Genomic DNA, 11783 nt, shown 5'->3' with positions numbered 1-11783 from the left:
CAGCATTTAAATGTAAGGATTACAGATACTTGAACCCTAACGCACAACTCAAGAGACAAAATACAAGTTTAGCTCTTTTACTTGAGTTCAGGCAGGGTCAAAACCGGGAGGTCAGTCAAACAGGCAAACAAATCCAATAAGGGGCAGACAAAAATCCAAGGTCGAAAACAGGCAGATCAGGAACAATATAAAGATACGCTGGAGAACTTGGCAATAACACACAAGACAATCTGGCAGGGAACAAGCGCAAGTGAGGGGACATAAATAGAGAGGGCTAATGAGGGAATGGGCTGCAGGTGAGATGGGTGTGGAGGACCAGGTGAGGGGAATCAGAGGTGAATGGTAGGATCTGAAATGACAGGAGAGTTAATTAAACAAGCAGACAGGATGAAAACAAACTAATATGAAGGGGAATTCGTGACAGTAAACTGACCAAATATACCAGATATCTATGCTGTAGCAGAGAAGTTACAATTTAATTTAAGTTCAGCAGTAATAAGATTAACACTCAATGTTGTTTTTGTGCAATACACCAAAAGTGTCCACATTTCCAGGGTAGACCAGCCTCTCTCTTTAGCAAACACTATGTAGTCATTCTTCTTCAGAACATGTTATAATGTATTTAATGCATTAATTGCTCCTTTTTTTATGAAGTTTCACATTGGTCACAATCTGAGTATCGGCCTGTTAGTATGTTAACATTTGACAGTTAGCTCTAACAAAATGCAGCTGAGGCGGATAGGAATGTCATTAGTTCTGATCGTAAACCAAAAGATTTGACAAAGAAAAGAAGTCAGGGAATCTCCAAAGTTACAGCATCATAATTCTGTTCCAATCCATCCAAAGTCCATGTCAACCTCATGGTGGTGCTTAAGGAAACGTCAGAGGACCACGGAAGTAGGAAGCCATGAATGTCTGTAATACATTTCATAACAATCAAGTCAATTATATTTATACAACCCAATATCACAAGTCATACATTTGCCTTGTAAGAAGATTGTAGAAAGGAATGAAAGCATAGAAGTATAACCGTTAAAACATATAACCTGTTTTATTTCATGATATAAGTGATTAAACATATAAATTGCATAGACGCTTTATGTAAAATAGTTACTCAAACATTATATAATCCTTCCTGTTCAAAACAGGATCAAACCAGTTACATTCTGTGTCTGACCTAAAAACAGGAGGACTCATGTGTGTGTGACGCATGAAATAAGGGCGGTGCCAGCCTCAGAGAAGCATAAAAAGCAGCAGCAGAACTGAGAGAGAGAGCTGTTTTCCAGCGTAGAGTCTGGACTAAACTTCTTTAATAAGAAGACTAGGCTTAAAGGTCTTACACCCTTAGAGGGGACTGGACGACTGCACTTCTGCTATCTGAAGACGGCATGAAAAAAAGGAAGAAAAAAACTCACAGCGAAAGCTGACTGAGAGCCTGTTAAACCAGGACTGATAGTATTAGCTTTTGAACCACTGAGACTGTTTCATTGAGTTGAAATTGTTGTAAGTGAACGATGTGGAAAAAAGAAAAGAAAATTGTAATAAAACCACATTCTTACTATTTGTAAGTGACTGGGATCCAAACTAAAGACTATGGTTCTTTAGACTAATTCAACCCTCTTCCCCTGTCCCTGAAACGTGTGATACTAGGTGACGGCCGACTCTACCAGAGGAACTTAAGGTAAGTTCCCTGGGTGAAGACTTGGCAGTGTTAGTCAAAATGGTGAGAAACATAAAATAGGTAATAGTAAAGTATAGACGATCTACATAACTATTCATACTGGGTGTTAGAGTTACATCTTATTGAGAGCGCCTAGGGCGTAGCCGTACAAGACTCAGAAAGACAATAATTCCAAAATCCTAACGATTCAGCTACGGGGTGAGATAAAAGGCCGAAGGTATTTTTCTGACACCAAATCCACAAAAGTTGGTCATATTACTGATAGAGTTACCACCGTGTTAGGTGTGAGCCTGCCTCGCTTTCCCCGGGGCAGGATCCATTCACGCTACAGCCTCAATAGGCTTTACAGTCTGTACAACATATAAAACCCTGTAAAAAAACAACCTTAACAGGAAAAATTGGAGGAAAGATCAGGAATAGCAAATAATAATACCTCAAGTGGGGAATCAATTGATTTGGCACAGGATTCATGTTCTTAGCATTTACCATGTAAGTTGTCTAAATTGGTCCCATAAACTTGTCTTTAAAACCTGAATAAATGGCCTCAGGTCTCCACCAATCCTGATAGACCTGGACTTATCACGATTACATCCCAGTTCTGTTGTCTTTAAACACTCTACACTGTCAAGCACATTATACATATATGTGTGTAAGTAATGAATGGAGCTATATGCAGAAGATTTAACCAAGAATAGGAAGAATAATGTTTTGGTGCATACAATACTTGCACTGTTAAAATAGTTGGAGAGCAAAGGAAGTATTTTTCACCCAGTGAGAGCGAAACAGATAGCGAGTAACTACAAATTTGTGGTGAATACTCTATGTGCATCGATTTTTGTTTTTCTGCATATGTGTGTGTGTGTGTGCTGTACAGCAGCATAATAAATAAATAGCCCAGTATGAAATAATGATGAGATTGGGTGTAAAACAGTGACAGCATGGAAAAATAGGCCTGAATGATGCATCAACCCTCTGCTAAAAATGTGCAAATGAATTCAGCGGACTTGACATTCATCGAATATGAGACTGTCAGATCAGAGGCTCTGTGTGTGTGTGAGTGTGTTAGAGTTGAGATAGAGAAAGAATATATTGGTTTGCACAAGGGTCACAAAAGTTAATATTAAATCTGTTTGTCTCGATGTTTTTTCAGTATGATTTCTCCTTTCCTCTTCCTGTTCAAAGGTTACTACCTGTTGTCCTTTCCTTAATTTAAATGGCTGACCTGTAGATGTGGATCACAATATCAACAGTCAAATACATGAGTGCTGTGGAAACTGGAGGAGAGGTGTGTAAAATACAAGTCTATATTTTCAATGTTAATATGACTTCAAGGTACAGTGTGCAGCATTTAGGGCAGGGGTCTCAACCTCATCTTCACTCTGGGCCACATCAGCATCACGGTCGTCCTCAAAGGGCCGGTTGTAAATGTCAGACTGTGTAAATGTAACTACTCCTAACATATTGATAAATAACTGTCTCTGCATTTGATTATTGTTTATTCAAGTGTTAAAATATTGTACATGCAGTTATATAAATGTAAAAATATATTTAAGCACATTTCTGATATTACAACTTAAATCCTTTTAATTTAGGGTTAAGAAACCCACATTACTCTATCAAACTTTTAAAGAAAATAGCAAAGACAAATATCAAACACAAGTTGTCATATACGGTAGTCTAATGCGCTTGCGCATATACTGGGGTTTATACGGGAAGTTCCAAACGGCATGTAGAGTGAGACACACGGTGATCCATTAAAGACAGCTGAGCAAACTAAGAAGCCTCTATTGCATTGATTTACATGGTGTCAGAAGTGAAAACGGAGTCATGGCAAAGTTCAACCCCCCGACAAACTTTTCCTTCAATAAGCCAGGAGAATGGCCGGAGTGGAAGCAGCGTTTTGTGAGATTCAGAACCGACACCAAGCTGGACAAAGAAGATGGCGCCGTGCAGGTTAGCAGCCTGATATACGCTATGGGAAGCAAGTCGGAGAACATCTTCCGTTCGTTTGCATTTACCGAAGATGGACATAGAGATGATTTTGTTAGGGTGCTTGGAAAGTTCGATGAGTACTTTGTGCCGAGAAGGAATGTAATACACGAACGTGCTTGTTTTCATCTGCGCGTGCAATAACTATTACAATAACTTTGTTCAAAGCTTAAAATCCTTTCAAGGGTGCGTTTGCACAATCCCACGTGAAGTATTTCATGTGTTGTAAAGCCACGTTTAAAGTCGTCTTCAATGTACTCACAATACATTTACATGTCAAATGTAACCTATGATGAGCTGCTTTTATGACTGTGTGTTTAAGTATCTTATAACTTCGACTTTCTATCTCATAACTTTGACTTTCTACCATAATATTGACTATGGGGATAATTTTATTCTCCAGTCTAACTTTTAATTATTATTTTTTTTAACATAGAATGACGTGGCGGGCCTTGAGTTTGAGACCCCTGATTTAAGGGATCTATTGGCAGAAATGGAATATAACATCAATAAGAAGGTTTTCTTTAGTATATAATCACCTGAAAATAACAATAGTGTGTTTTCGTTAACTTAGAATGAGCTGTACATACGGAGCGGGTCCTCTTCATAGAGCCGGCCGCCATGTTGCTACAGTAGTCCAGAATGGACAGACCAAACACTGACTCTAGATAGAGACATTCACGTCTCTGTGTCGGCCACCGTAGGTCTTCTACCCGTTTGGTACACGGGAGAAGTTTCACTTGGTTGCAATCTGTAACCTATCGCGTCAAATCCTACACACTGCACCTTTAAAGAATAATTCTGTTTCATTACAATTTGGCAATTTAGCAAGCAAATCTGCTCGCATGTACTGCGGGTTGACAACCACTGGCTATGTGAATGCTGACTGCATTTGGCGATTTTGTTTTATGAGTTTGAAAATGAGCTGGACTATTTCCTGGAGTCTCACCTGCCGTGCCTAGTCAAGAAATAGTCTGGCATAGAAGCTTAGCTAAGTAATATTTGTCCTCTCATCTTACTTTGTGGAAGGAGCAAAAGAGTGCATTTGTCTATTATTATTTTATAAATTATAATATTGTGTACAATTTTATTTCTTTTCCACTAACTCGGGTCTTAATTTCTTAGTTCTGACGTTAATGTAAGGCAAGGCAAGGCAAGTTTATTTGTACAGCACATTTCAACAACAAGGCAATTCAAAGTGCTTCACATAAAACCATTAAAAGCATCAAAACATAAGGCAAAAGAAAAGGAGATTTAAAAACAATTAAGAACATTGATTGAAACAGTCATTAAAACATTAAAAAGCTAAAAATAGAATAAAAAAGTTGCAGTGCAGTTTAAGAACTAAAATACAATAGTAAAATGCAGAAATGCAGGAAATAGATTAATATCCTTGAATGTGGTTCAATTAAAGGCAGCAGCAAACAGAAAAGTCTTCAATCTTGATTTAAAGGAGCTGAGGGTCTCAGCAGACCTGCAGCTTTCTGGGACTTTGTTCCAGAGATGTGGAGCAGAACAACTGAACGCTGCTTCTCCATGTTTAGTTCTGACTCTGGGAACAGGAAGTAGACCGGTCCCAGACCACCTAAGGGGTCGGGATGGTTCATAAGGTAGCAGCAGATCAGAGATGTATTTTGGCCCTAAACCATTCATCCATCCATTCATTTTCCTCCGCTTATCCGGGGTCGGGTCGCGGTGGCAGCAGGCCAAGCAGGCTGACCCAGACTTCCCTCTCGCCCGCAACATTTTCCAGCTCATACTGGGGGATCCCGAGGCGTTCCCAGGCCAGCTGGGAGATATAATCCCTCCAGCGTGTTCTGGGTCTTCCCCGGGGTCTCCTCCCAGTTGGACGTGCTCGGAAAACCTCCAGTGGGAGGCGTCCAGGAGGCATCCTAATCAGATGCCCGAACCACCTCAGCTGACTCCTTTCGATGCGAAGGAGTAGCGGCTCGACTCCAAGTTCCCTCCTGATGTCCGAGCTCCTTACCCTATCTCTAAGGCTGAGCCCGGCCACCCTACGGAGGAAACTCATTTCGGCCGCTTGTACCCGCGACCTTGTCCTTTCGGTCACGACCCAGAGTTCGTGACCATAGGTGAGGGTAGGAACGTAGACCGACCAGTAAATTGAGAGCTTTGCCTTCCGGCTCAGCTCTCTCTTCACCAAGACGGTCCGGTGCAGCGCCTGTTTTACTGCTGCAGCCGCACCGATCCGCCTGTCGATCTCCCGCTCCATCTTACCCTCACTCGTGAACAAGACCCCGAGATACTTAAACTCCTTCACTTGAGGTAGGCACTCCGTCCCCACCTGGAGGGAGCAATCCACCGGTTTCCGGCAGAGCACCATGGCCTCGGATTAAAACCCTAAACCATTCAGTGCTTTATAAACCAACAGCAGGTTCTTAAAGTTAATTCTTTGTTAGACAGGAAGCCAGTGCAAAGAACTGGAGTGATGTGATCCACTTTCTTGGTCTTAGTGAGGACTCGAGCTGCAGCGTTCTGAATCAGCTGCAGCTTTCTGATTGACTTTTTACAGAGAGTACTCTTCAGGTGATAGTACGCTGATTTTGTAATAGTCTTGATATGGATGTTCATGTTGAGGTCTGAATCCATAACTACACCTAGATTTCTGGCTTGGTTTGTGGTTTTTAACGTCAGTGATTGAAGCTGAGCGCTGACTTTCACTTGTTCGTCCTTGGTACCAAAAACAATTACTTCTGTTTTATCTTTGTTTAATTGAAGAAAGTTCTGGCACATCCAGTTGTTGATTTGTTCAATGCATTTACCCAGCCCTTGCATGGGATTATAGTCCCCTGGTGATGTAGTTATGTAGATGTGTGTGTCGTCTGCATAATTATGATAACACACTTTGGTGTTTTCCATAATCTGAGCTGGTGGAAGCATGTAGATGTTGAACAGAAGAGGCCCCAGTATTGAACCTTGGGGAACACCACATAGTCATTTTAGTCAGCTCTGATGTGTAATTAGCTACAGACACAAAGTATTCTTGGTCCTTCAAGTAGGATTCAAACCCTTGAGAGCTGTGCCAGAGAGTCCCACCCAGATTGTTAGTCTTTCTAGTCGTAAGTCATGGTCGACCGTGTCGAATGCAGCACTGAGATCCAGTAATATTAAGACTGAAATTCTGTCATTGTCTGTGTTTAAGTGGATGTCGTTGAAGACCTTAACAAGAGCAGTTTCAGTACTGTGGTGCTGTTGAAAGCCTGACTGGAAGACTTCAAAACAGTTATTTACGGCCAAGAAGTTGTTCAGCTGTTGAAAAAACGCTTTTTCAATTATTTTACTTAAAAATTGGAGGTTTATTTTGGCCTATAATTTTTCATTGTTGCGGAGTCTAAATTAGCCTTCTCTAGCAGTGGTTTAATAACTACAGTTATTAGGGCTTGTGGAAAGACACCTGAGAGAAGGGTTGTTTACAATTTGAAAAGATCAGTGGTCATGCAGTTTGAAATAATGAATGAGCACAGTGGTAATAAAAGGGATAGAGATGATGGCCAGAAGTACAGAAATGAAACCCAAGTTTCACTAAAGAACAATGATCCTTTAACATACATTAACAGTGCAGAGAACAGATATCAAGAGGTGTTAATCTACATCATAAGAGTTCAGTTCTTCACTTCAGAAGAGGAGATTTTGCAGCAAAGCAAAACCATAATACATGATACCAATAAGGCAATTAAAGACATTAAAAGTGCTGCAATACAGAAAACAATATAATGTTCTTGTGAAAAACAATAAGAATGGTAATAAGAGGCAGTTGATGGTGTATCAAAACATTTACAGCACATTGATGAATGACCACTTGAATCTGTTGCATGTATTTTGGTAAACGTGTATCTCTGACCAGAGAAAGTTCGGAGGTTTCAAACTCTTTAATTAAAGAGAGGATGGTTTTCCCTTTGATTAACTAAAAATCTGAACATTATATCAAGTACAATATCTAAACATTCAAGCATCTGCATTTGGGAACATATTTACATATTAAGCATTCATATGCAGTACATCAACTTAGTTAATAGCTTATAACCCACTATAATGTAGTTGTAAACAGATATAGGTTTACAACTAAATGTTTATATACTACATGCTAGTATTATTTACATTTTAAGATAATTTATACTAAATGATATAACAAAATGAAACCAGGCCAAACTGGAAACACCCTTAAGATCATCTGGTGTAAAGGCACCAGTTTGAAAATATGAGTTTTGGTGTTTTTCTCTTCTATACATTATTTATCATTTGCATCTTGTATGTTTGGGACTAGACTGCGTCTAACTCAAATAATATCTCGCTGGTTTTTTTCCACCACATTCAATATGACTAAGCAAAGAGGTGTTTTTTTCTTGCCTCTTGCAGTCAGGAGGCTAAAATGAGAGGTTTAAAATCAGTAAGATGCGGAAGGTCATGCTCCATGGTGTTTGTATCAGAGCAGAGCCGTAGATGAGCCTGCAGGGCCTCGGCCCCAGCTGACGTGTGCTGATCTGAGCCTGGCAGCTCCGACAGCACCTCATATCTTTTGGTCTCCAAGGTGACGGTCGAGACAAAAAGCCTCAAAATGTAAAGTTCTCTGAGGTTTTTTATTTGATATGAATCCAGTGGTGGGGGAGGACGGTCATGACAGATAGAGTACAGAGGGGGGGCAGCAGTGGGTATACGTCAGTGTTACTTGAGATGTGGGTACTGTATACTCAACGCTCATTAAAAACTGTAACCAACCTGAAACATGAGCTCATTCACACCCTGTAGTTCAGCTCTCCTCTCATTAGGTTACTGACTGTAAGCCAAAGCAGTGCTGATAACGTCTAACATGTCAAGAGAAAGTAAGTGTACATTTATAGATTTGTATAGCTTTTATGGGAATGACTGTTGCTCTTTAATCGAAGATATTCAAGTATTAAGGCAGTGGTGACCCAAAGGTGAGAGAGGTGAGCTTGTGACGGGCAGGATGAATCTGGGTGGGGAGAGCCCCCTCCCTCATTACCACCACTGAGGTGCCCTTGAGCAAGGCCCTTAACTCCAACCGCTCCAGTGGAACTGCTCATTGTAGATCAGATTGTGGTTGTATCGGGCAGCTTAAAGAAAAAAACAACTGACCTTAGCTGACGGTGGCATAACACATATTTACTACCCACTGCATTTGATCCTTTTTTTCATTAATTTGGAAAGGTGAGCCACTGAACAGTTAAGTTGAGTAAAGGTTGAGAACTCCTGATCTAGCTCTGTGGTGTGGAGTGGATTTAGGACACTACATCTTACTGTTATGACCCTTCTGGCGGTCATAAACCAACCTCAAGAATCACAACTAAAAACTCATGACGTCACTTTTTGCACTGGATATGGTATACAAGCACTATTCTGTCATTACAACGCCATGCATCCAAACGCTGTTCAACTTGTTGTTCACTTTATAAGAAATGGAGATCCCAGAGGTCAAATAAAACCACATGTCTCAGGTTGAATGTTGGAGAAAGGTGAATACAAATGTGCACACACATTGATTAAGTGTTGCTTTTTGTCACGCAAGCTAAAAAATCAAAAAAAAGAAATATCACGATATTTTACAATATTTCGTGTTTTTCTCTCCAGCATTTTGCGCCTTCTCCTCTCTCCTACTGGAGAGCAGTAATACCTAAAGGGCTGGCGCTTTTTTACCCGGAGTGGATTGCTGCGCTATGAATCTATAATGTAATCCCCCGACATGATGAGACACACATCATTCAAACGCTACAGTACATTAATGTTTCAACCCATCAGATATGTTGGAAAGCTCATGCATGGAAATCTGAGAACTGGGTGAGGTAGAGAGTGTGTGTGTGTGTTTGTCTCTATGTGCATGTATATACAGTATATATATATATATGTATGCTAATGTATGTTGAGATGCATATGGTGCAGCACTGGCATGGTGTGTTTATGTTGCAGTTGTGTGCTTGCATCTGGTTTTATATCTATGTGTGTGTGTGTGTGTTTCTGTGTGCAAAGTGCGGTTGTATATGTAGAGTATTTAAGTGTATATGTGTGTTTGATTAGTTTAGTGCATATGAGCATGTGGTTCGGCGAGTGTATACTGTGTGTGTGTGTGGAGTTTTATAGAGAGGAACTGTGTGTGGGGGAGGAGAATGTGCAAGTGAATTATGTCTTTTTCAGTGGGGAGGGGTGCATATATGTATGTGTGTATGTGGGGGATGGGCACTGTATGTATGTTCACTAAGTATGTGTGGGCTGGCTTGTGGCGTGTGTGTGTGTGTGTGTGTGTGTGTCTGTGTTAGGGAGAGAGTGAAAGAGAGCATTTTACGACAACTACTTGTGTGCGTATAAACTCAGTGTGTATGTGCATTTTTATGTACTTGTGTGTCCAAGGTTATGTTTCCAAAATGCACGTGTGTGTGTTTGGATGGTATACATAATGTGTGTGTATGTGTGGGTGTGTTTTGCTACTATATAGAGTATAATTATGTGTGTGTCTGCAGGTACTTCATGTGTGTGAGTGGATTTCTACATTTAATATGCATGTGTGAGCATCTGTTCAAGTGTACTGTGTGTGTGTGTGAATCAGTGACATGTGCATCTGTGTGTGTGTGTGTGTGTGGGGGGGGGGGGGGGCAAAATCTCTTTGTTTATGTGCATCTGTGTGTATGTATTTATTTCCGGGTAATGGAAATGTGTTATTCTGTCATTGCATATCTCTGTTTATTGAGTATTGAATAGTCTCTGTTTGTCAAACACACACAATCTGTTTCATTGTTTCATCTGAAAATAAGCAGTTTTTACGCACAATATGAATTTTGTAGGAAATAAAATCCCCCTCGTCAACATCATACGCCAACATGGATCTATATGTGTGCAGGGCACACAAAACAATGTATGTGGAGTCCTCTTTCCGGCATTATTAACACCATGGGTGTGGTTATGCGCCACAGCAAGTACAGTTATCACGTTAATAGTGATCACGTCTGTCCGGGTCACTGATCACTGTAGGTGGATGATTTTCTCAGATTAATGAAATGGACAGCTTCCCTATTTAAAGGCCAATTTGTCTGCCTTCTCCCCTCGCCGAGGTCTCCCTTGGGGCGATGGTTAGCTGGTTTTTGGCCGGCTCTGTGTCGGCGGTTGCTGAGCCTGTTGAGGATCGGCAGAGTTTCTAACCCGGTCCCACTCTCGACTCGTCAAACATCGTCAGTGGCCCTCGGCGTCTGATGCCGACGCACCGCTCTTTCAACTAACTCCAGTGTTAACCCACAATTCGTTACCAGACACTCAGAGAAAGTGACACACAGGGTGGAAGTGGATGACTCGTTTGTCGCTTGTGAGTCGTTAGTCAGTGAAGTTACCGTCGACCAACTCTTTTTCCAAACCTAACCAAGTGGTTTTGTTGTCTAAACCTAACTTCCTGTGAAAACTTGAGGTTTATTTTGAAAAGACATGCACTGTGCATGTTACACGTCCAAAACTGACGCCAGAGGGGGAACCAAGAGCAGAGCCAGTGATCAAGCGTCTATATTTGATGATCTGGGAGTGACAATGAGACGGAGTTTCACTTTGGGGGCATTAACGGACATTATCAATCTAAATTATCAATCTACATTATCAATCTACATTATCAATCTACATTATCACTCTACATTATCAATCCGGTGCTTTCCCAGAGCCCATTCCTTTTTCAGTGAGAAAAAAGTGACTCTCTTTATCCCGTCATGATTTCAATGTGCACCCAGCACCAGCCTCAGGTGGCCAGCTGGAAAAGCACACAAGTTACCACGAGGCAAAGTATCATGTGAGTTAGGTAGAAAACAAAAATGTAATTAACGTTAGCCTGCCTATAGTTTTAAAATGTTTCCTAATGTTGTCGTGTGTCAACAGATCCAAAATGAACACTGTAAGCGGACTACTTGATTACTATCGGCGAGTGATTCAAACAGCATTTGTATAGAAATGATTCTCTCCCAAGCTGTTTACCTGTGATCGCTATGAGCTGTTTACACTAGTTCATACTACATGCTGTCCAACCTCTGTGAAAGGCAAAGGGGTTGCTTCGAAAGGAGTCTGTAGATGCAGTAAATATTTTATTTTTTATTTAACCTTTATTTAACCA

This window comes from Pholis gunnellus (genome assembly GCF_910591455.1).
Source record: "Pholis gunnellus genome assembly, chromosome: 14".
In the NCBI taxonomy this organism is placed as follows: Eukaryota; Metazoa; Chordata; class Actinopteri; order Perciformes; family Pholidae; genus Pholis; species Pholis gunnellus.
The sequence above is the reverse complement of the archived record's forward strand: the minus strand, read 5'-3'. Positions refer to the sequence as shown.